Source organism: Cavia porcellus, unplaced genomic scaffold, assembly GCF_034190915.1.
Source record: "Cavia porcellus strain 051 isolate PalLab524CR breed Dunkin Hartley unplaced genomic scaffold, mCavPor4.1 scaffold_3, whole genome shotgun sequence".
In the NCBI taxonomy this organism is placed as follows: domain Eukaryota; kingdom Metazoa; phylum Chordata; class Mammalia; order Rodentia; family Caviidae; genus Cavia; species Cavia porcellus.
Window position 1 is genome coordinate 40,908,505 of NW_026947486.1, and position 24,595 is coordinate 40,933,099.

At 38.1% G+C, this 24,595-nt stretch overlaps 1 long non-coding RNA gene and 1 other non-coding gene across 2 annotated transcripts in view; one reads left to right on the forward strand and one right to left on the reverse strand.

Moving 5' to 3' along the window:
- LOC134475463 (uncharacterized) overlaps nt 1-24,595 on the reverse strand; it is a 141,034-nt gene that overhangs the window by 57,448 nt on the left and 58,991 nt on the right. Inside the window, exons 4-5 of the long non-coding RNA XR_010046597.1 lie at nt 17,083-17,134; nt 16,004-16,045 (exon numbers count right to left, since the gene is read on the reverse strand). This is a non-coding gene — a long non-coding RNA (uncharacterized LOC134475463). The remainder of the gene's footprint in view (nt 1-16,003; nt 16,046-17,082; nt 17,135-24,595) is intronic.
- On the forward strand, nt 22,495-22,631 carry LOC111757165 (small nucleolar RNA SNORA2/SNORA34 family). The gene has a single exon (XR_002791531.1). It is a non-coding gene; the product is annotated as a small nucleolar RNA SNORA2/SNORA34 family (small nucleolar RNA).

Genomic DNA, 24,595 nt, shown 5'->3' on the forward strand with positions numbered 1-24,595 from the left:
AAGATGTACAACTGATAAATAATCAATTTTTTATTAATGAAATTGAAAATGTAATTAAATCCCTATCTACAAAGAAGACTCAGGCCCAGACAGATTCACTGTGGAATTTTAAAAGAAATAGAAAAAAGACTTAATGCCGACATTCCTCAAACTCTTCCATGAAATCGAAAGAGAAGCAATCCTTCCTAAGTCATTCCTGGAAAGCAAATATTACTCTAATACCAACACTTGAGAAAGACTCAACTAAAAAAAAGAACTACCGGCCAATCTCCCTAATTAATATAGATGCAAAAGTCCTTAGTAAAATACTGGCAAGCAGGATGCAGCAAATCATTAAGAAGATTATGCACCACAACCAAGTGGAATTGAGTTTGAGGATATGAAATTCATATATACTGCTGAGGATCTATAACTAATGGCAGGTCTGACTTCCATAACGAAAACTGAACTATACAAATTATTCTTACAGTATAAATGTAAACTTATGGTAATTGCTGAAAAGCACAATGACCCAATTCTTACACTATTACACTTGTCTTACTACCACTAACGTATCAAATTAGAGTGCTGCTAGCATAAAAGCTGATTATATAGAATGATACCTAAAAGGAAATACCACTCACACAATAGACTAGTAAATTCTATTATCATTGCTTATTGTCCACAGAAATTCACATTACTAGTACACAATAAATGAATAGGGAATATATACCACTTATGCCCTATATACCTTATGCACTGTTACTACCAAGCAATAGAGACAAATTGTTGGGCCTTAAAATTATGCCAGAATATTTTTGAGAAATAAAATATATGCCTAATAAAGTTCACTAAATACACTAGTGCCTCTGAATAACATGGTAACACTAAAAGAAAATTAGCAAACAATTTGTGCTAGTTGATACTTTTGTCAAGGGCATAACCATGTGGACAAATTTCATACTGCATATCTGTGTTAGTTTTGTATTCACAAGACATCAGCAAATCTAATAATTTATTTTTGAAATTATAGAACTGATCATCTCCTCTACAAGTCTCTTAGAGAAGAGAATCGAGTTGAAAGGAGCAGGGAGAAATGGGAGAGCTGGTAGTAGAAGAAAAAAGAGAATTAAGGCATGTTATCTGCATGTACCAACTCCCCATAATAAATGTAATCATTATGTACATTTAGAGATATAGCTCAGCACAAAGGCCCTGGGCTGAATCAGAAATGTACTGATATTGTGCAGGATGTCTTCTGAAGGAATGTGACAAGGAACCTCTCAGAGAAATGCAGTGAGAGCCTTCTCAAAACAACAACAACAAAAAAAAATATGGAGCAATTAGTTCCTATGTATATATTTTTAGCATGGCTCTTTCTCTGTAACATAGATTGTACCCAATCAGGCTGTAATTTATTAAATGTGTTATGATATAAGAGAGACAAAGATACAAGAAAAGTATAAAAGGTAAAACTGCCATACTGAGGGCTCAGTCTTCAGATGTGAATCTGCTGAGTCAGTGTCAAAACAAATAATCACTACTTCCTAGAGCAAGCCTTGGAGTCCCTTCTCTCTATGTAAAAATCCTACCACCTTTCTTGGGGGTTTCACCAAGAGGTGGAAACAGTGTTTCACCTCTTTTGTCATCAGAAGAGAAGAGTTCAAAATGTGCTACTTGATTTGTAGAAAATCACTCCATCTATAGGAAACTATAGCCACGCACCAGGCAGCTGGCCAAGGGCTCCCACATGCACAAAGGAACCTGGTGAGGCCCAGGAACTAGCTAAAGGAGCACAGTCCGTCAAATTGGTAAGAGCTCAGATTCATTTTGGTAGCCTGCCCTAAGAGACAGAAGGGATGCCTGATCACCTCTCAGGGTTGCTTGAGTAAGTTTCATGGAAACTGAAATCACAACTCTAAGGTGGTAGGTGGGTGCTGGATGGCAGGTTGGAGCCATTGTTTTTGCATGTGAATGAGAGGGATAGCTGTAACTTTCCAAGGTGATCAAATGCCCCAATGCATAGTTCTATGGAGACATTTTATGGTTTATGGTAGTATCAGACTTCCTTGAGAGTCTGATCTGGGCCAGTGATTTCTGAGCCCATCAGTGCTAAAAGGCACATGAAATATCTCCGTGAGGAGAGCAGCCAGAGACTCAGGAAGCCAGAGTGCATCCCCTCCATACAAGTACCTCCCTTTCCCCTTCTTCTCTCTTTGGTGTGAAAGAGTCTGCTAGGGGGAGATGGGAGGAAAACAAACTATTTTAGAAAAAGATATTTCAGTGACTATGGTGTTAAGCTAAAGTCCCAGAAAACTCTGGACATTCTGTGAAGTTGAATGGTCATCACTTGAGATATGCTAGCCCTGCAAGGACTCACTTGATAAAGTAACTAGTTAGCAGTTTTCAGCGTTGCTGTAGAGGATCAAGGCCACACCAATGAATTTCCTTAAATTACCTGTGGCAAGACTTGGTCCTGTTCCCACCACTTAGGCTGAAAGCCGGCACTGAGGAAAACTGAAGGGTAATGAAGGTTAGAGTAACAACCACCTCCAAATGTCAGCCAAAGTCAAATAAACTGTTCTGGAGTCTGGAAGTATTGCTTCCATATGTATTCCATATGCCCCACTGTATCAACTACTGCCACTGCTACCTACTGCCCCCACTGCAGAGGTCCTACCAGAGACCCCGAGCCACCTATTTGACCCCTCAACTATGGAAACCCATCAAAAGGACCACTTTGGCAGCCTGACCTTCTGGTACCATGAAAGTGCCATGTAGATGTTACTTCTAGAGACACAGAGCAAGCTTTAGTGTAATCAAAGGGGCAAAATTGGAGAAGCAAACAAGTATTAGTGTGCCAACATTTCACTACCACTGACCTCCTTAATTAGAAGGATCATATCCCTTTATATAAAGAAAAATGCCAGGTAATGATTTCCTGGAGGTACACTATCCAGATTCACTGGCCCACATGGACTATTTGCTGGTAGCTCCTTCCGACCTTATTCAATACCAAATATTGACACTAGGTTACTCAGGTTGCCCTAATGGTTGGAAGAAAATGACCCAGCCAGAACACAAAACACTCAGGAATACATCCACGACCACTTCCTTGAATATATCCATTGAGACCTCAATGCAAAAGGGTATTTTGCCCTGATTGACTTATACCAGGAGGCACCCCTAAATGGTGTAAACACCATGTGAAAAAAGACCATGAATATGAGCAAGACTTTGGAGATACTCCAGGAACCAGGAACCTCTATTGTGGGAATGAGTAAAACAAAAAGCCTTTAAAAATGATGAGGCACTCCCTGTCATGTACATCCATTGACAAAGTGCTTACCTTAAGAGATCAAGGAGGCCCTCCTCAATGCACCAGGCCTGAGACTTCTAGACTTGAATAAGTCTTTCCTGTATGTCCAAGAGCATAACGACATAGCAATGGGTGCTTTAATTCAAATTTTGGGATCACTGTATGAACTGGTAGCACACAGCTCCAAGCAACTGAAATGTTGGGAACCCTTTGGTAAGTACTTGCAGCTCTAGCTCTCTTGGTGGCAGAGGCTAACTGACTACAGGACAAGAATTAACAGTCCAAGTGCTACACTCACTAGTGACATTAATAGAATACAAGTGGCAACACTGGTTTATGTCCAAATGGTCAGATATTGAGAGATGTTATGTGAAAAGCCACACATTCACCTAGAAATAGTGTGGACCCAGAATGTTGCCGTTGGACCTGTTGGATAGGGCCAGCCAGATCAAGACTGCATTAAGGTGAACTTCAAGAAAAGCCTCTCAAGAGCCCTGATGCAGACTATTTCACTGGTGTTATTATCTTTGTGAAAGAAGAACTGCAGCATTGAGTTAAAGTATCTGTCAAAAAAAAAACTTGACAACAAAAGCAGAACTCTAAATGCTAACTAGGCCCTCTAACTGGTGATGGGGATACATGTTGATATATGTACATACCAAGTATGCCTTCACTACCCTCTACATACATGGGGCTTAATAAAAAGTGAAAAGTCTATGAAACTCAGAAAGACATAAAATAGGGCAAAAAAAAAAAAATCCTTAAACTCTTAGATGCTGTATATGCCCTAAAAGAGTCACAGTCATGCACTGTCAGGAACATCAAAAGGGAGATATGATTGCTACTCAGGAAAACTATATAAAGCAGAACAAAAAGCAAAGCTCACAACCTCCATAGGAAGAACAAAATCAACAGCTGTGGCCACTGAGTTATTCCCTAGTTCACTGGCAGAATAGGACCCTAACTACTCAAAACAGGAGAATACCTCATTTGAGACCACAGATAAAAAGGTATCTCCCAAACAGATGGTAAAAATTTAAAGATGGAGGGTAGCAGAGAACATGGCAGATAGATAATAGCAGCAACAGTGGCTCTCTGACATAGGCACCTTAGATTAAAGGAATGTTGTGGTGTGCGGAGTCCTAAGCAAGGGGAAATATACCCTGCCGACCCAGGAACGAACTAAGCTGAGAGAAACCTATTGGAAATGCAATCTCGATGCTACGACTGGAACAGATAAAGTCTCAGTGTCACCGCTGGAACCCGTGCCTCTGGAAACTGTGGCTTGAATTCCCTGTCACTGCTGCATTTGAATCAGCACAGCAGAGATAGGGATGCGAATGCTCTGAGAACGGGAATCAGTGAACTGAATTCAGAGCAGACATGGCGGGAAGCCCTGCATCGACCTGCAGTGAGTGAGAGGATCGTTCCATAGACAAATAGGCTCCAACAGAAGACATTCTGGGACTGGGGAGACTAGCAGGAACAGGGTGCTGAAGTGACTTCAGTCACATATTCCCCTCTCAAGCAGGATTGGTGGGGAGTGCTTGACTTGGGTGACGTCACGGACTAAGATCCAGTAGGCTAGCCCAAACCAGGTCCCTGCACCTGGCAGTGCACCGTAATGCAGTGAAGCCTTCAGCAGGTTGACCAACCTGGAGGGGCGGGCCCAGTATAGGCTGTCCTGGTCTGTGTCTCCCTAGTACACTGCAGTGGACAGGAACACCTAGCCGGTGCAATTCAAACAAACTGTAACCAACAAAGAAAGAAACTGGGCCCCCTATATACGCCTGCATGGAAGGAACAAAAAATATGAGAAGAGGACACAACAAGAAAAGGTCCTCAGTCCCCAATCCTGAGAACACTGATCAAGGAAAGGTAAATGAAAAGGAGAATGAGGACAGAAAACATGCAATATCAGGCATGGCATCAATAGACATGAAGTGATATCTTCAGGACATCACAGATGAGTTCAAAAGTGAAGTATTTAACCAAGTAAAGCAAGATATAAGTAGAATAGTTAAAGAAATGCTAACCACCTCCCAAGAAAAAACAGATGGTAGAATGTAAGAACAAAAAAAAGGGGGAGAATTATTTGATGAAGAAAATATAGAATACATGAAGCAGGTTCAAAGAGATTACCAGGAAACTAAAAACTCTATTGAAAGCTGGCATAACAGCTTGAAAGAAACTAAGGATAGATTATCTGAACTGGAGGACAGGTTTGTAATATGGGAACATGAAAGGAAAAACTTCTTTAAAACAAGTAAACAAGCAGTAACAATACAAAAGCTAAAAGATGACAAGAGGATCTATTACTTAAGAATAAAGATTGTGAATTAAGAAGCAGAGAAACAAAACAAAGGAACTGCAAAGGCGATTCACAGAAATAATTAAGGAAAACTTCCCAAACATAGGAAAAAGATGCTCAGATGTATGAGGCATACAGAATTTCAGCAACCTACCATCAAAACAGAGCTGCACCCAGGCATATAATAATCAAGATTCCAGAAATCCAATACGAGAACAGAATATTAAAAGCTGTCAGAGACAAGAAACAGATCACTTACAAGGGAACACCCATCAGAATTACATCAGACTTCTCAGCACAAACCATCAAATCTTGAAGAACATGGGGTGAAATAATAATGCCTTGAAAGACAATAACTTTCAGCTAAGATTAATATATCCTGCACAATTATCCCTAGAAATTAATGAAGAAACAAGGTGCTTCCAAGATAAAGAGGAACTGGAGGAATTCACAACCACCAGTCCAACTCTACAGAGAATACTGGAGGACATTCTAAAGAGAGAGAAAAGTATCAGGATTCCAGAAACACTGGCAAAGAGGCCACAATGAATGGAGCAGAAAGCGAAATGAAAAAGACAAACAGACAACTAATGACAGAAAAAGAGCACAACAGAAATGAGGCAAAGAAGGTTGGATATAATTTCTAATATAGATGGCCTAGATACACTAACTTAAGGGAAAAAAGAGAGAATCACAGGCAGAGTGGATCAGGAGGTAGGGTCCACTGAGAGGCTCTTTACAGGAAATATAATTAGCCTGAAGCAGGTTATATGGACCAAAATCAAACATGAGAAAACAGAACTCAATGTGATAGGGAACCAGAGAGTAATAGGGGTAACTGGGCCAGTATTTACAGACAGGCTTTAACAAATGAAGAAATATAACTAGAAATGAAGCCCAGAGTTTGGAAACACTTAGGTAAATAGCAGACTGCCCCCCACTATATAAAACCGTGAGTGTTGGGGAGACCCAAAAATACACAGCTCATTCTGGGGGAGCAAAGGGGAGGAACAGTCTTCAAAAAAAATTTAAAAAGCAGAAGATATAGCTAATAGTTTATCAGGAATTAAAACTCTTATTACTCATACCACTCTGCTTGGTTGGAACTTGTTCTGTCCTAGTTTGTATACAAGCGCTAGATCTGAGGTCACAGACAGCTGTCCCAAAGATATCAGGATATAGCACAGTGGTCATCTTTAGTCTCCTGTTAACTCAATCAGGATATTTGTATGACTTATACTGTTGTATCACGACTGATCTTAGTTAAATCTGACTTGTTTGATTGCTGCTTATTATTGAAAGATTTTATTCAAAACTGTTAGGTTGCTGGTATCAAGTTGAAGAGTATAACAACTATACTGAAAATGACAATGATTCACGATGATATCCATTCTGATTTGATTAATACCTGTTTTTGTAGCTCTACACTATCTACAAAGTTGTATTTATGTTAATTCTGTTATGTATTGATATGTTCAACTGTACTTTATCTGATGATATAGCCAATTCTGTTGATGATAACAAGAAACAGCACAGTGACCATGGTAGAACTGCTTATACAGCAGATTTATGTCTTTTTAGTTTTATATGTCTATAGGAAAAAGTTTAGTTCTATCCTGTTTTGTTTTGTTTCTCCCTCTAATACAGAAAGGACAGAAATACATATTAAGACTCATGCTTATGTAAAACCTATAAACAGTTTATGAGAACTGATCTGATGACACATGATGAAATGAACAAGAACTTTGAAGGAAATAAAGTGGCACTGCAGTACCCAATGCTGATTCTGGAGTGTTATGATGTGAAATCCACAATATTATTAATCTTTGTTCAGAAGGATTTTAATCTAATAAGTTTTGTTAGGTCTCAACATAAATGAAGATATGGATAAATGCGTACATGTCTAATGGATTGATAGCCATAATAGTTTTTGTTGGATAGTTGAAAAGAAATGTTTGCAGTCTCCCTGGTTGAAATCCCATTTATATGCTCCACTTGTGTACCATATATAGGGAGACAATATGTATACATCTGCTAGTGATTTATTACTATTTTCTTTGAAAGTATGTACTATTGCTGCCCATTTTCTATTTCGTTTTGTCTTTCTTTAAAAAAATAAAAAATAAAAAGACAGTCAGATAGCAATCTCCAAACCCCTGGCTCCAACTCTTATAGAAAAGTTCAGTTAGTGCACCCACATGGAACAAACAGCTCAAGACCACAACAGGTCAACATTTCTATGTCTCATGTCTATCCAGAATAGCCCACATAGTGTGTCAACAATGTAAAACACATTTCCACAATAATCCATGTCAAGGACCCAAGGCTGTGCTCGGGGAACAGAATTTCAGGAAAGCTCCATTTAAAAATGTAGTTATTGGCTTCACTGAGCTTCACTGAATCTATAGCTCTGAGTACTTGTTAGTCTTTGTGTCCACCTTCTCAGGATGGATAAAGGCTTTCCCTACCAACACAGAAAAGCCACCTGAGGTGGCCTGATTTCCTTTGAGAAAAATCATTCCACATTGTGGAATCCCTATCATCATAGAGTTGGGCAATGGACTGGCATTTGTCAGAGGTAATGTAGCTGGTGGCCAAAGGACTAAAGATTACTTTAAAAGTACATATGACATACTATATCCCCAATGCTCAAGAAAAGTAGAACAGATAAATGAGATTCTAAAGCTACAGCTGAGCAAACTATGTCAACAGACTCACCCACACTGACAGCAACACTTGTCAATAGCCCTGCTAAACATTAGGTCTAGCCTCACTAAACAGATGAGACTCCCCTCACCATAAAAGTCTCTATGGGTGGCCCCTTTCTCTGATTAAGAGCATATGAGAGTACTCAAAAGAGCTATGGAAAAAAAAAAAAAAAAACCACCTCATCCTGAGGCAACAGATACAGGTATTAAACTCAACCTTAGCCACTCCACACCAAAGGGTTAAAAAAGATTGTTTGTAAGTCTGACCATAGACACTCTTTTAAACCAGGAAATGCTGTTTGGGTAAAGGGATAAAATGCCCAACCTCAAAAATTCCTTTAGAAGGGTCATTCACTGTTATCCTATCTGTTTCTCTAATGCAGTAAAAGGAGCCAAAACAGTTCCCTAGACTTAACAAAGAAAAAAACAGTGTCTCAAAACTGGGAGTGCATCCCTAACCCATCTGTACCATGTAAGCAGATGATCCAAAAGAAGCCAACCTCAGCCCCATAGACATCACCAAGAGAAGTTAGCTCTGCTCTAGTTACTCAAGAGGCAAACTAAGCTATATGTGGGAGAAGCCTGAAGATGCCACTAACTGGTGATACAAATAGATTGCATCCCTATTCTGTTGGGCCTGTTATTCACTGCTATCTCTAGTTCTTAACTGTATTTGTGTCTCTAGCTCATTCTCACCATATCCCTTACCCAGACCCCCCAGTCGGCTATAATTATGGTTAGAGGTGCCAGATAGCCCACACCTTTCTTTTGTGGGTAGGGTATTCTGCTGGTATTGGCTGCTTTTACTAGGGGTCCTACTGGTAGACCTGAGTTCACCATCATGTGATTCATGTATTTGCATAACCAGATTAGAAAATCACTTAAGACTTTACTATAGCATATCCTTTTCTTGTGCCAGAAAAAGAGACCTGGGGACCTACAGATGATAACACCACCTATTTTATATGTCAACAAGGGTCAATACACTTGTTTCAACCCACAGTACTTCCCAACTGAAGAATAGTTAAGAGGTCCAACACTTCCCAGAGGAAATCAGAAAAACTCAGGTTACTAGTCCCTTCTGAAAGGATTAGTGCATTTTGACATGTATAGCTATTGCTAAAAAACCTTCATTGGTCAAAAATTGTAGTGGTCTGCCATGGGAACAAAAATAGAGAATGATAAAAATATGTGTAAACAGGTCTCACTGTAATCCAGGTTACAGTGACTAATGGGGTTACTACCTTTATTAGAGCTGTATCTCTTAGCTTACTCAGAAATGTAAAGATAAGACAACACTCTTCCACAAGGAGGTTGTCATCTCCAACTATAATTTCAGTCTGTCATTGTCTTAGTTACTTTATGTTCGCCGCTGAGACAAAACACCTGATGCCCAAGTTGGGAAAGGAAAGGTTTATTTCTTACAGTTTTCTAGAGGTTTCAGTCCATACTCAGTTGGCTCCCAGGCCATGGCTGGGCTATAGTTCATGGCGGCCGCAAACAGCAAGCCGGAACTAGCAAAGAGCAAGACACACCATCTTCCTGCCAATACATCATATCCTAGCCCCACCCCTATGTGGGTGGAGCACTGACACCATCAATCTAAGCACTAGACAATGAACCAATCACAAATACACAGTGCAAACTCATGAGGCCTGGGGGACACAGACATAAACTATGACAGTCATCTCATTAACTTATATCCAGGAGATGCAAAATGAAAAAAAATCAGAACCCCGAATTCAAAGATCCAATCCAAAAATTGGCATCTGAGATGAAAACGCATTTCTCAAATGAAGAATACAAATAGCAACATCACTAGTCAGTCAAGAAATGCAAATTGAAACAATGTTGAGATTCTATTTTAATTCAGAATAACAGGTTGTCATCTAGAAATCAAATGATGGACAAACCACATCTTCCTTTGAACAATTTATTTGGAGGAAGGCAGTGTGCACTGTGACAACTGTGGGAGATATGCATCTGTCTTATTTTTGAAATCCAATGTTTTCTTCAACTTTACTGATTTGCTTCATTCCTATATCAGGTAACCTGAGCAACTACTCTGAAGATATGCAGTATAACAACCACTGTTAAATGCCTATCATATTGTTTTGAAAACGTATATAGCTATTACTGTTTTACTTGTTTTGTTTTTGTTCAGATTTATTTACTTCTTAATTTTCTGTTTTTCCTTTTTTCTCTTTAAAATAAAATAACAAAAATTTAAGAAAATAGAAAGCAAATGATGACAAATGTTGGTGGGGCTGTGGGAAAAAGGAAACATTCTCCACTGTAGATTGGTTCAACCACTGTGGAAATCACTTTGGTGATATCTCAAAAAACAAGGATTGGAGGGCAATTTAATATAGCTATTCCAATGCTGAGTATTTTATCAAAATAATTGAAAATATCATGCCACAGCAATACATGTTCAACTATGTTTACAGTAATATAATTCGTAATAGCTAAATCTTGCAAACAACCCAAATGCCAATCAATTATGGGATGGACAAAAAGAATGTGATATTTTTATACAATGGAGTATTAGCTATAAAGCAGAATAAATTTGGCTTGGTGTGAGCTGAAGGCCTGCAAAGCATACCTCACTTAGTCATGCAGCCTTGGTGATATGCTCAGAACCAGGTAGGGCCCTGTCCAGCAAACCCAAGCAAATCAAGAACCTTATTTCGGTCCTTGTAGGGTCAAGTGATCTCAGCAGCCAGGAAGCCTTGGTGTGCCACTCTGGACTTTGTAACGTCCCACCCAGGGACCCCAAGCAGCCAGTGAACATTGGTGTGCCACATGGCACATGCTGAAAGCCTGCACAGCATACTTCACCAAGCCATACATCATTGGTGGCCACTCAGGATCTGGTAAGGCTCTGCCCAATGACCCCAATCAGCTGGGAAGCCTTGGTGGGCAGTATGGGGTGTGCTGAATGTCTGCCCACCATACTCCAGCCATTAAGAGATGCCCTGAGTGCCACTCAGGACATGGTAAGGCCTGCTTAATGACCCACATTCAGCTGAGGAAACCTGCTGTAGTATGGACAGCCATTCTCAACAATGAAACAACTGAGGTTTTGCATAGTTGCTGAGAAGAATAAAGGAAAATGACAAAATGAAAGAGTAAAATGCAATCTCTAGCTTGCAGCCTATTCCAAACAAGCCTAGGAAACATGGACATAGAATAAAGTGTAAGTCATTCAACTGAAACTTCTGAAACAATAGCAACGAAATTAAATAAACAATTTCATGGAGTTGTAAAGGAAATAAGATCAGAACTAAACTCCCAGGTAAAACAAGAAAATATAAACATAATGAAAGAAATGCTGAACATCTAAAGAAGACAGTTAAAAAATAGAGGAGTAATGCAAAAGGATGGAAACCTTGAATGAAAAACAAAAAATGAGGGCTGGGGATTCAGCTCAGTGGCTTAAGTGCTTACCTGCTAAGTGCAAGGCCATGACTTCAATCCCCAGTGACAAAACAAAAGAGACTGCATGAAAAAGATTGAAAGAAATATCAAGGAAATAAAAAATTTCACAGAAAGCTAGCAAAACCACCTGAATGAATATAAAGATAGACTTTCAAACATCAAAGATAAGATTGCAAATACTGAAAGGAAAGGAAAGATCTTTTAAAAATAACAAGGAATCAGGAAATAACAATTCAACAGTTGCAACACACTACAAAGAAAAACAATATACGATAGATAGGTGTAAATGAAAAAGGTGAAAACACAAATGATGTAAAAAGACCATTTACAGAAGTAATAGCAGAAAATTCTGCAAATATGGGAAAAGAAACTGACATCAAATCAGTGAAGCACACAGTGCTGCAATTAGACATAACCAAAATAAATTTACACCCAAATATGTAATAATCAACATTCTAAAAATTCAACATAAGAATAGAATATTAAAAGCTATTAGGCAAAAGAAATGTATCACCTTTAATGGAATGTCCCTCAGTACAGCAGACTTCACAACACAAAAAACCAAGTCAAAGAAAGTACGGAGTGAAGAATGTCAAATCTTAAAGGAAAACAACATACAACCAGATTGATATACTCTGTAAAACAATCCTTCAAACTGCTGGAGAAATAAGATACTTCGATGAAAATTAACACCTGAAGAACTTCATGACAACTCTACAAAGAATATTAAAAGATATTCTAAACAAACATAAAAATAACTATGACTTTAAAAACACCAACAGAAGAAAACCACTAAGGTCAAACAACTAAACAGAGGGCAAAGGTAAAGAATCAACAGCAGTTAATATAACAAAAATAAGCCAATATATATATCAGCAATAATCATTAAGGTAAATGGTCTCAATTCACCAATTAAAAGAAACAGATTGGCAGAATGGATCAATAAACAACATCCAACCATATGCTATATACAAGAAACCCATCTAACCCAAAAGGAAACTCATAGCCTTAAAGTCAAAGTATGGAAAACAATAGTCCACGCAACAAGGCACACGACAGGTGCCCGATCTGGAAGAGGGAGGTGGGGCTAGCCACTGGATCGGCCTTGCTGACTGCCTTCTATCACCAGGAAGACACACCACAGGTGCTCCACCTGGAGGAGGGACATAGGCCGAGCCATGGGAACCTGCTCCAACCTTGCTGACCACCTAATCTCACCTGGAGGGCACACACCACAGCTGCACCGCCCGGAGGAGGGAGCTGAGCCAAGGCTCGGGAACCAGTTCCGGCCTTGTCTGTGAACTTCTTTTAGCCTGGAGAGCACCAGCACTACTGCCACTGCCTGCAGGAGGGAGCAGCCCTGCTGAGGAAGTTTGAGGCCTACCTAGGCCATAGGGGTGACCTTCTATCAGCTGGGGGAGCTTTGCCACCAAAGGAGTTGGATGATTACACGACATCCAATCCCCGGGAGAGTACAAGATCCTTGTTGGAGCGGGTGGAGGATCCACAGGGATTGCAGCAACAGTAGATTAGGCTTAGTGGGATTTGGGCCTGGCTGGACCATGCCAGGTGACCTTCTTTCATCAGGGGACCTTCCCTGCCAGAAAGGGGAGCTGTATAGATGGAGAAGGCTTTAGTTCTACATGAGAGGAGCCTGGCAACCTTCTTTTAATCAGGGTGGCCTTGCTACCTGAGGAGGGAGCTACACGACGAGAGGAGTCCCAGGAGCCGAGGACATAGGAGACAATTTCCTACACGCCCAGGAGAAGCTTGGGAACAACACTTAAAACATGGAAATATAGGAAAATAACAAAACAAAAGACCAAAATGCAATCTAAAAAATCCAGCCCATCCCAAGAAAGCCTAGGAGCCATGTACATAGAAGAAAATACATGCCATATGCCTGAAATACCTGAAATAATAGTAACCAAAATAGAGGAGGAACTCCAGGAAGCTTTAAAGGAATTCAAACTAGAACTAATCTCCCAGGTAAAAGAAGAAATGATAAAACAAATGAAGGAGATGCTGAACATATCTAAAGAAGACACAGTTAAAAAATTGGAAGAACTAAACAAAAAGATAGAATCCCTGGATGGACAATATAAGAAACAAAGAATATATAAAGCAGATGCAAAGACATATACAGGAAACCAAAAATTCCAAGTTGTAAAAACCGCCTTAATGAATGTTAAGATAGAATTTGAGACCTCAAAGATAAGATTGCAGCCAGTGAACAGGAAAGGAAGGATCTATTAAAAATAACAAGAAATCAGGAAATAACAATTGAACAACTGCAAGATGACGCAAAGAAAAACAACATAAGATTAATAGGGATAAATGAAAAAGAAAGGGACAACGTAAAGGATGTGAAGAGGATATTTAGAGAAGTAATAGCTGAAAATTTCCCAAACATGAGATTGGAAACTGATATCAGGATCAGTGAAGCATACAGAACTCCAAATAGCCATAACCAAAATAAAACTCACCCAGACACATAATAATCACCATCCCAGAAATACAACAAAAGAATAAAATATTAAAAGCTGTCAGAGAGAAAAGACAGATCACTTATGAAGGAAAATCTATCAGAATCACAGCAGACATCTCAGCACAAACAATAAAGGCAAGAAGAGCATGGAGTGAAGTATTTCAGATCCTAAAGGAAAATCATTTCCACCCTAGACTGATGTACCCTGCAAAACTGTCCTTCAAAACTGATGGTGAAATATGATACTTCCATTACAACAAACAGCTGAAGAACTTCATGATCACCAAGCTAATCAAGCAAAAAATATTGGAAGACAGTTTAGATGCACTTAGGAAAAAACCACTAAGCAAAGCAGACAATTAAACAGAATGGAAAGATAAAGATGCAACAGCAGAAAGATAACATGTCAACAATAAACCAATATATAACAGTTATAACCATTAATGTAAATGGTCTCAATGCATCAATTAAAAGAAACAGATTGGCACAATGGATCAATAAACAACATCCAACCATATGTTATATACAAGAAACCGATCTAACCCAAAAGGAAACTCAGAGCCTTAAAGTCAAAGTATGGAAAACAATACTTCATGCAACAGGCACCCAAAAAAAAGCAGGAGTAGCCATTCTGTTTGCAGACAATGTGAACTTTAAACAAGTAATGATCAGAAGAGATAAAGAAGGTCACTACATACTGTTTAGGAGAAAACTTCAAGAAAAACAGATAACTATTTTAAATATATATGCACCAAATTACAGAGCACCCAGTTATATAAGACAAGTATTAACAGAAATGAAAAACCAAATTAGCAGTAACACAGTTCTAACACCATTGACACCAAGGGACAGCTCAACCAGACAGAAAACCAGCAAACAAATAACAGAACTGAATGACAACTGTGAACAAATGGACTTGATAGATATATACACAGTGTTCCATCCAACAACAGAATACACACTATTATCAGCAGTACATGGGTCAGTCTCTAAAATAGAGCATATATTAACTTACAGAACATATTTAAATAAATGCAAAAGAGCTGCAATTATCCTTTGCATGTTATCAGATCATAGTGCTATGAAACCAGAAATTAATGATATAAGACACTGCAAAAATCCCACAAACACATGGAAACTGAATAACACACCCTTGAGTAATTAGTGGGTCACAGAAGAAATTAAACAATGCCTACAAGAAAACAAAAACAAATACAACATACTGAAATCTGTGGGATGCAAAGAAAGCTGTCCTCAGAGTAAAATTTATTACACTGAGTTCCCACATCAGGAAAAGAGAACGAATACAATTAAATAACATGATGCTACACCTCAAACATCTAGAAAAAGAAGAGCAAGTCAAGCCCAAAGCAAAAAGAAGGGAGGAAATCATAAAAATCAGAGCAGAAATTAATGCAATAGAGACTAAGAAAATAATCCAAAGAAGTTGGAACCAATCAAAGAGTTGGTTCTTTCAAAGAATACATAAAATTGATAAGCCCCTAGTCAAACTTATTTTTAAAAAGTGAAGAAAAAGCTCAAATTCATGCAATAAGAAATGAAAAAGATGAAAAAACTACAGATTCGGTATAAATACAGAAGACCATCAACACCAATCTCTATTCTCATAGGTTTGATAACACAGAAGAAACAGACAAATTCCTAGAAACATATGAAGTACCAAAGTTAGGTCAAGAAGATATTAAACTGCTGAATAACTGAATTTCTATTAATGAAATAGAATGATAAGTCCTTACCCACAAAGAAGAGCCCAGGCCCAGACGATTCACTGCAGAATTCTACAAGAAATACAAAGAAGATTTAATACCAACACTCTTCAAACTCTTCGATGAAATTGAAAGGGAAACAATCCTTCCAAAGTCATTCCTGGGAAGTAAACAATACTCTAATACCACAACCTCAGAAACACCCAACTAAAAAAGAGAACAGGCCAATCTCCCTGAGGAACACAGGTGCAAAAATCCTCCATAAAGTATTGGCAAACAGGATGCAGCAAATCATCAAGAAGATTATACACCATTACCAAGTGGGATTCTTCTCAGGCATGCAGGGATGTTTCAACGTACGTAAATCAATAAATGTAATCCACCCTATCAATAAAGCCAAAGTAAGAATCACATGATCATGTTTATAGGTGCAGAAAAAGCTTTTCATAAGGTCCAACATTCACTCGTGATAAGACCCTTACAAAAAATTGGAATAGGTCTTTATATGATAAAGGCCATCTACGACAAACCAACAGCCAGTATCATACTAGGTGGCCAAAAACTGAAGGCCTTTACCTTAAAATCAGGCACAAGACAAGGATGTCACTTATCACTGCTCCTATTTAATATAGTACTGGAAATACTAGCCAGAGCAATTAGACAAGAGAGAGAAATAAAAAGGGTAAAGATAGGAAAAGAAGAAGATGACATGATACTCTACATAGAAGACCCCGAAAACTCCACTGAAAAATGCCTAGATATGGTAAATAAATTCAGCAATGTAGCTGGAAACAAAATCAATACTCAAAAACCAATAGCATTCTTATACACTAGCAACAGACTCACTGACAGAGAAATAAGAGAAGCCACACCCTTCGTACTAGCAACCAAAAAAAATGAAATATTTAGGAATTATTCTCACAAAAGAAGTGAAAGATCTATATAGGGAAAATTATAATACACTGAAAATAGAAATTTAAGAGGCTCTCAGAAAATGGAAAGACATCCTTTGCTCATGGATAGGAAGAATAAATATTGTGAAAACGGCCATTCACCCAAAACTGTTATACAGATTCAATGCAATCCCAATAAAAATACCATCAACATACCTCATAGATCTCGAGAAATCAATCCTAAAATTCATCTGGAACAAGAAGAGACCTAGAATAACAAAGACAGTTCTAAGCAACAAAGGCAAGGCAGAAGGCATCACAATCCCTGACTTGAAGTTATACTACAAAGCTACTGTAGTCAAATCAACACAGTACTGAATTCAAAACAGATCTGAAGACCAATGGAATAGATTAGAAGATACAATCACAACTACAAACACACTCATCTTTGATAAAGGAGCCAAGCAGGTTCACTGGAAGAAAGACAGTCTCTTTAATAAATGGTGTTGGAAAAACTGGCTCTCCATATACTGAAAACTAAAACTAGACCCATGCCTATCACCAAGTACTAAAATAAAATCTAAATGGATCAAAGATCTAAATGGATCAAAGAACAGAAACACTAAATCTATTGGAAGGCAAACTGGGTACAAACCTTGAAGGCATAGGGATAGATAAAGAATTCATGAACAGGAATCAAACCACATGGGAAATACTTCTCAGAATCAATAAGTGACATCATATCTTATTAAAAAGTTTCTGCAGGTCAAAAGAAATCTCCAGCATAGTGAAAAGAAAACACACAAACTGGGAAAAGATCTTAGTGAAGTGCCGTAAGACAAACAACTTCTGTCTAAAACATATACAGAATTAAAAAAAAAAAAAATCAAAGCCACAAAATTCAAAGATCCAATCCAAAAATGCGCATCTGAGATGAATACACAGTTCTCAGATGAGGAAATACAAATGCCAAATAAATACATGAAAAAATGTTCATCATCATAAGTCATTAGAGAAATGTAAATTAAAACCACACTGGGGCTGGGGGTTTAGCTCAGTGGCGTAAGCGCCTGCCTTGAAAGCAGGCAGTCGTGAGTTCGATCCCCAGTACTGGTAAAAAGGAAAAAGACAAAAAAAAAAAAAAAAAAAACCACACTGAGATTCCATCTCACTCCTGAAAGAATGGCCAGGATCAAGAAAACTACCAATAAAAAATGCTGGAAAGGCTATGGGGAAAAAGGAACTCTCCTGCACTGTTGGTGGGAGTGCAGACTGGTGCAACCACTGTGGAGGTCAGTCTGGAGATACCTCAAAAAGCTGGAACTGAAAGTCCCATTCAACCCAGCTATTCTACTTCTAGGCATATTCCCAGAAGAACTGAAAACATCATACCACAGTGATATATGTGCCCCCATGTTTATAGCAGCACAATTTGAAACAGCCAGATTGTGGAAACAACCTAAGTGTCCATCAATAGAGGAATGGATAAAAATTTGTGGTATTTTTATACAATGGAGTACTACTTAGCTATAAAGAATTATCATATTGAGATATTTATAAATAAATGGATGCAAGTAAAGACCATAGTCCTAAGTGAAATGAATCAAACTCACATGTATAAATACTGTATCATCTCCCTAGTGTAGTATAAAGTATGTGGTAATCATGATTCCCCATTATATTGCTTTCAAGTCTCATAATGTTCTTATTCATTAGTTGTTATGGTTTTATTCTGGGTTGTTTGATTTTATTGTCTGTGATGGTGTGACAGCTATTTTGAAGAAAACAAGACATTATCATAGCTAGTACTGATTTAACATCATCTTGTTTTGAAGTCCTACCAAGCTTTTGTTCTTCTGTTTCCATTGGTTTTATCTTATTGGATTTTAAAATATGTGGAAGTATAAACAAAATTTATAGACAAGGAGATAATATAGTAACCATTGTTCATTTTCTGTTAGTTGGTTCTGAATACCCTGTAATAGTTTCATTCTGTTGAATGGTTTTATACTGTCTTGTTATGTTTAATATTATAGTGTATGAAGATATACTCAAATATTTGAAGGAAAGAGACACTAAGCTAGCTACTGTTATGTCGGGTTGTCCTGTGGTGAAACACTATGCTGCTTAACTTGTTCTGTTCTGACCTGTTTTGTTATGTCCTCTTTTATCTTAATGTTTATTTAAAATAAAGAAAAATTTAAAAAAACAATGCATGATATATTAAAGTGTTAATCTTCCATTATTTGATTTTGAAATGCTGTATAATTTGTCTTTAAAATAAGTAAATAAATAAATAAAGTTGCCTTGACTTTGTACATAGATGCAAAACACTGATGCAAAGAACCATGTTATACCTTAAAAAGTTACCTTGTCTGAACCTCAACTCACAAGGTCTTCCATTCTTTTTATGAGAAAATAAGTATTAGCCCTTTCCCATTTTTTTACAACAAAAAAACTTGTGTCTGACCCTGGCCTTAAAAGTCTCTTGTTACTATATATTGTGGAGGAACATAAGAGATCAATGTTCATGAGAGAGAAGAGAACTAGATCCCCATAAACTCAACAATAAAACAGGATATCTTAGTGCTACCATAAGACTTTGGCTCCTGGAAAGCCTGATTATTGGGAAAAAAAAACAAAAAACAAAAAAAACTGCCTTTTCTGGTAGAGAAGAAGCTTCAGGATACTTGTTAAAAAGCCTAATGTCCCCCACCTCCACAGGGCAAGAAACCTGCTGATCCACAGAAACACAGGCTGAGATAGCTATTGATGTAAAATGCAGTTTGATGCTTGTGGCACTTGATGTTTCACTGATTTTGCCAGTCTAGGGCTGTGGTCTGCTCATCTCTTTAGAGGATCATAGTACATAGTGTGGCATCTACAGAGAGTCTCCTTCTGAAGGTGGTATCTAGTTAACTCCCTATTATTTTGTTTTGAATTCCTTTTCATTGTTTTGTTGGGTTGGGTTTTATTGTTTTGTTTTGTTTCGTTTGATTTTGTTACATCTAATGGCATGGGCAGCTATTTCAAAGATAGCAAGATATGGTAGCCATTTTGGATTTACTATTGTCTTATTTTAAAAGCCTTTATTGCACTCATTGTTTTGTTTTTATTGGTTCTATTCTGTTCTGTTTTGATTTGTACTACATATGAAGGTATTAGCTCAGCAGCATAAGCACCTGCTTTGCAAGCACGCAGTTGTGAGTTTGAGCCCTGGTACCGATAAAAAAAAAAAAAAAAAAAAAAAATCATCAACCCTTGTCAAAATTCTCTCATCTCTGGAGAGCCTGAGGTAATGTTGGCACAGACATCAAATTGTGGGCTCCAGGTGGACTGTATTAGATATACAGAAAAACAGCTTATACTGTATTCCCTCTAACTAGTCAGAGTTTTCTGTTTTACAGGCAATCTGAGAGTCCAGGAATATTGGGAACAGAGACACAAAGAGAATGATGTGCCACATAAATTGACAATTAAAAAAAGGATAAACAGCCTCCAGAGCATATAATCCAGTATCATGGCCCTTGCAGTGGACAGTGGACAAGTCCTAGGGCTAACACACCATGATTTACATGCTAATTGCATAATCAGACCACAAGCAGTTATAAAAATTATAACTAATAAAAACCCCCAAATTCTATTAGCTAAACAGCAAATGAAAATGTGCAATGTTATATATCAAGACTGTTTGGACTTAAATTATTTTCTTCATTCAGAGGACAGTTTGTAAAAAGTTTAACCTGAATAATTGCTGCCTAAAAATAGCTAAAAAAAGTCACAAGAAATTATAGACCAAATAAATAAGATTGCTCATATTCCAGTCAAGACCTTGAAGAGTTTTTTGAAAAATGATTTTTGACCCTTAAGAGATTTGAAATCCTCATGGCAGCTGGGCACGGTGGCACACACCTGTAATCTAGCACTACAGATGCTCAGGCAGGAGGACTACCACTGCAAGTTTGAGGCAAGCCTGGACCACAAAGTGAATTCATGGCCAACCTGAACTGTATAAACCCCTGTCTTGGAAGGAGTAACCATCAAAATCTTTATAGGTGTTGTGTTCTAAATTCTAAAAACTTGTCTAATCCTACTCTGTCTAGCTCCTCTGGTTACACAGTCTATCTCTAGTCTCACTGAGACATGAGTCTTTTTTTTAAAAAGGCCACACAAGCATTGATACCATAAAACCATAAACCTTTAAACCAAAATGATGTACTTGACCCAAAACAGGAGTTCCAAAGATAAAAAGGAGTGATGTGGCAGGACCCCTTCCAAAAAATATGGTAGGAGTCTTTTCAAAACAAGAAAAGACCACACGCATAATTAATACCTTTGTACAAGAGTATACTTTTTAGCACAGTTCTGTAGCACAGATCATACCAAATCACACTGTAGTTTGTCAGTGTGCTGCCATATAAGAGAGCTAAAACACAAGAATTATATAAAAGGCCAAACTCCACCATGCTTGGGGCTTAGCCTTTAGATGTAAATCCACTGAGTCAGTGCTGGCACAAATAAAGGCTACTTCCTAGAAAGAGCCTCAGTGTCCAGCTCTCTATGCAAAAATCCTGCTACAATATTACTGTCCAGACACAACTGCAAGTCAAAGCACATTATAGAGTTAATTTTAAAACTGTCATCTAAAACCTTATTTAGTGGGGCTTGATGACACATGGTTTATAATCTCAGTACTCTGAGAGGTTGAGCCAAAAGGATCACAAGTCCAGCCTGGGAAATATCAATACAGCATGGTTCAAACTGAGTAAAACTGAGAATGTTAGGTACCATTGTGTACAGAACTCAAATATGGAAAAAGGTTTAATTATATTAAAGGTTCAATTATATTAAAACTTAGGATATTGTACATTATTCTAGGATTCTGTTACTTTGAACGTAACACATAGCCACGATCTAGTATGAGAGTCAAAAGAATCAGGTTCATATTTATTATTAAATTCACCTAAATATATTTTGCTGGTCCAAAGTTTTTAAGAAAATATTTTCTCTGTAGGAAAAGAGTTAAGGGGCTGGGGATTTAGCTCAGCGGCATAAACGCCTGATTGCAAGCAGGCAGTCGTGAGTTCGATCCCTGGTACCGATAAAAAGGAAAAAGACCAAAAAAAAAAAAAAAAAGAGTTAAGATTCCTGTTAACTAGGATCAGATTCAGATTTGAAAGTTTTGACTTTGTCACTAGCTAAGCAGCACTGCTATATAAACAAATTTAGTACAAAATTTCCAACCCATGGGCAGAGGTGTAGCTCACTAAAACAGCACTTGCGTAGCATGCAGCAGGACATAGATTCAATTCCAAGCATCAATCAATCAATTTAAAAAATTGATTTCTCAGGCTGGAGACTTGAACTCAATGCCCACAAGAATCCTTCTGGCACAAAATCACATTCCATGCTTTATTACACGCTCTTATTCTACCACAATATAAGGAATTCATAAATCTTATTTTAGAATCCTATTGAAAACCTTATAACTCAACATATACACTACACTAAATTTAAAAAGCAGTTATACAGTAGGTCACCGAAATGAACTGAAGAAATCAGCACAGCAGCCTGTCTGGAAAGCCTCCTGATCCTGCCAACCAGAAGCCAGTAAAAAGCAGTTAAATCCTGGCCCTAAATCAAGGCCGGCAGCTTCCTGACACTGTTGGTTTCAAGCAGGGGCCTAAAGAGATGTCTTTCTATGTTCTGTTGGCCATTTCAGAACTTGGTCAACGAAATGGTCAATTCACTAGAAAGAAACAGCTTGAAACACCCCCCACCATGAGCGGCTGTGAGCACGGCAAGCTGTGGCAGCCCAGGACGGGAGCCACTGGCATTTACCGGGACCCACGCCATGCTGGGACCTGGAGCACCAGGAAACCAAGCAACCCCTCCCCACTGTCTGTTTCATTTTGTTGAACTTCAGTATACATGAAAGTATGGACGCCTATTTTGAAGAGAACAAGAGACTCTGTAAGATAGCCGTTAATGACTTCCCTATTGTCTGGTTTTTGAAGACCTATCTGAAGACATGGACAACTATTTGGAAGAAAACAAGAGACAATACGATAGACAGTGAAGATCTCAGCTTTGAAATTTATATCTCTTACATTGCTTTCTTTTTTTTGTTTGTTTGGTTTTTTTGTTTTTACGGGTACCAGGGATCGAACTCACGACTGCCTGCTTGCAAGGCAGGCGCTTATGCCGCTGAGCTAAATCCCCAGCCCCTACATTGCTTTCTTATGTCCTATTTTTTTCTGTTTTATTGTGTTTAATTTTACCCCCTTTAAAACAAAAATTTAAAAAGTTAGAAAAAAAAAGCAGTTAAATCAAAGACATCTTTCCTAGTACCTAATAAGAAAGGACACCTGAAATTTCACCTTATATATAGACAACCACAGGCCTTGGTTATGTGGTATACTACTCCCTGAAGAATAAATGTTGAGTGCTATTTATCATTTTGGGGAGGCATTCCCATCTTTTATGAAAACAGCAGCTTCCTCTATCATGTAAAAAAAAAGCTTTAGAATCGATAGAATTTCTGAGTAAGTTGACTTTTCTTAACTATACCATCAATGTTAAAACACAAAAAATAAATACCTAAAGTCAAACTGATGGAACAGGTGGCTTCTACTGCCTATGTTTTTTAAGTATACTTAGCAAGCAGTAAGACTGTTTGGGGCATGTGAAATCTAACAGAAATCTTTAGGACCTTAACAAAATTCCCCATTTTAACCCCTGCCCCATCAATCTAGAAATTGACCATAACAGTAATGTACTGTACTTGAGAACCACTGACAGGGCACAGGTGCCTATCACTTCCAATAAGGCACTAGAATACTGGTGGTGAACTTATAGTATGCATGCCACAGCAGGTTATTTATATCATTGAAAGCTGCACTAGGAGCTAGGAAAGGAGCATAGGGGAAGCCTGTTGCCACAGCAAATTGGGACATATATATAAAGTTGGGCACACAGAAACTTTCATTTTCAACTTGAGTGAGTTGAAGTAAAACAGAGAATCGCAAAGAAACTATTTTTTCCCTGAAAGTCATTACTAGTAACTACAGTAGCTGTAATAGAAATGCATTACAAAATAGCAGCCACCCCTGACGTGAAGGAGTGGAAATGGATGGATTATAAAAATCTGCACATGCATCCTTCTTCCCATGCTGTTCCAAACATCTCTGCTGTGCCTCACCTTGTAGAACATTACTGGGTTGGCGCTCCTTGAATACAGAACACTTATCTCTGCTTTAATTAAACCTGATCCCATCTCCATGTACTGATACGCATAATGAAGACAAAGCTATATTTTTTCCTTTAATCAGCTCTAAGCAATGTAAATAGTGCTAGTTGAGATACTGATGTGTAATCTTTGATGCTAAGTGGTAGCCCTGCTTTTTTTGTTCGTTTTGCTTTGCTTTTAGTATCTCCCTCTAAAAGGTTGAGCAAGCAGGATGGCAGAGCCAACAGCTCCAGGATTATCAACTGGGTTTGAGTTTCAAGGTAAGAGGCTATAACTTTCCAGGGCAGAAAAGGTTTGCATTTCAGAACTGAAGCACCAGCCTACTAAACTTTAAATGGTACTTCAAATGTGTTATATAGGTTGATTTTTTTGCATACCCTTTTTCTCTGCATATTGCTGAGATGCTTGTTGGCCTCTTAGCTAGCTCAGCTCACATTACTAACATACTTGTCACCATTCTCATCTTCACTCATCTTTGAG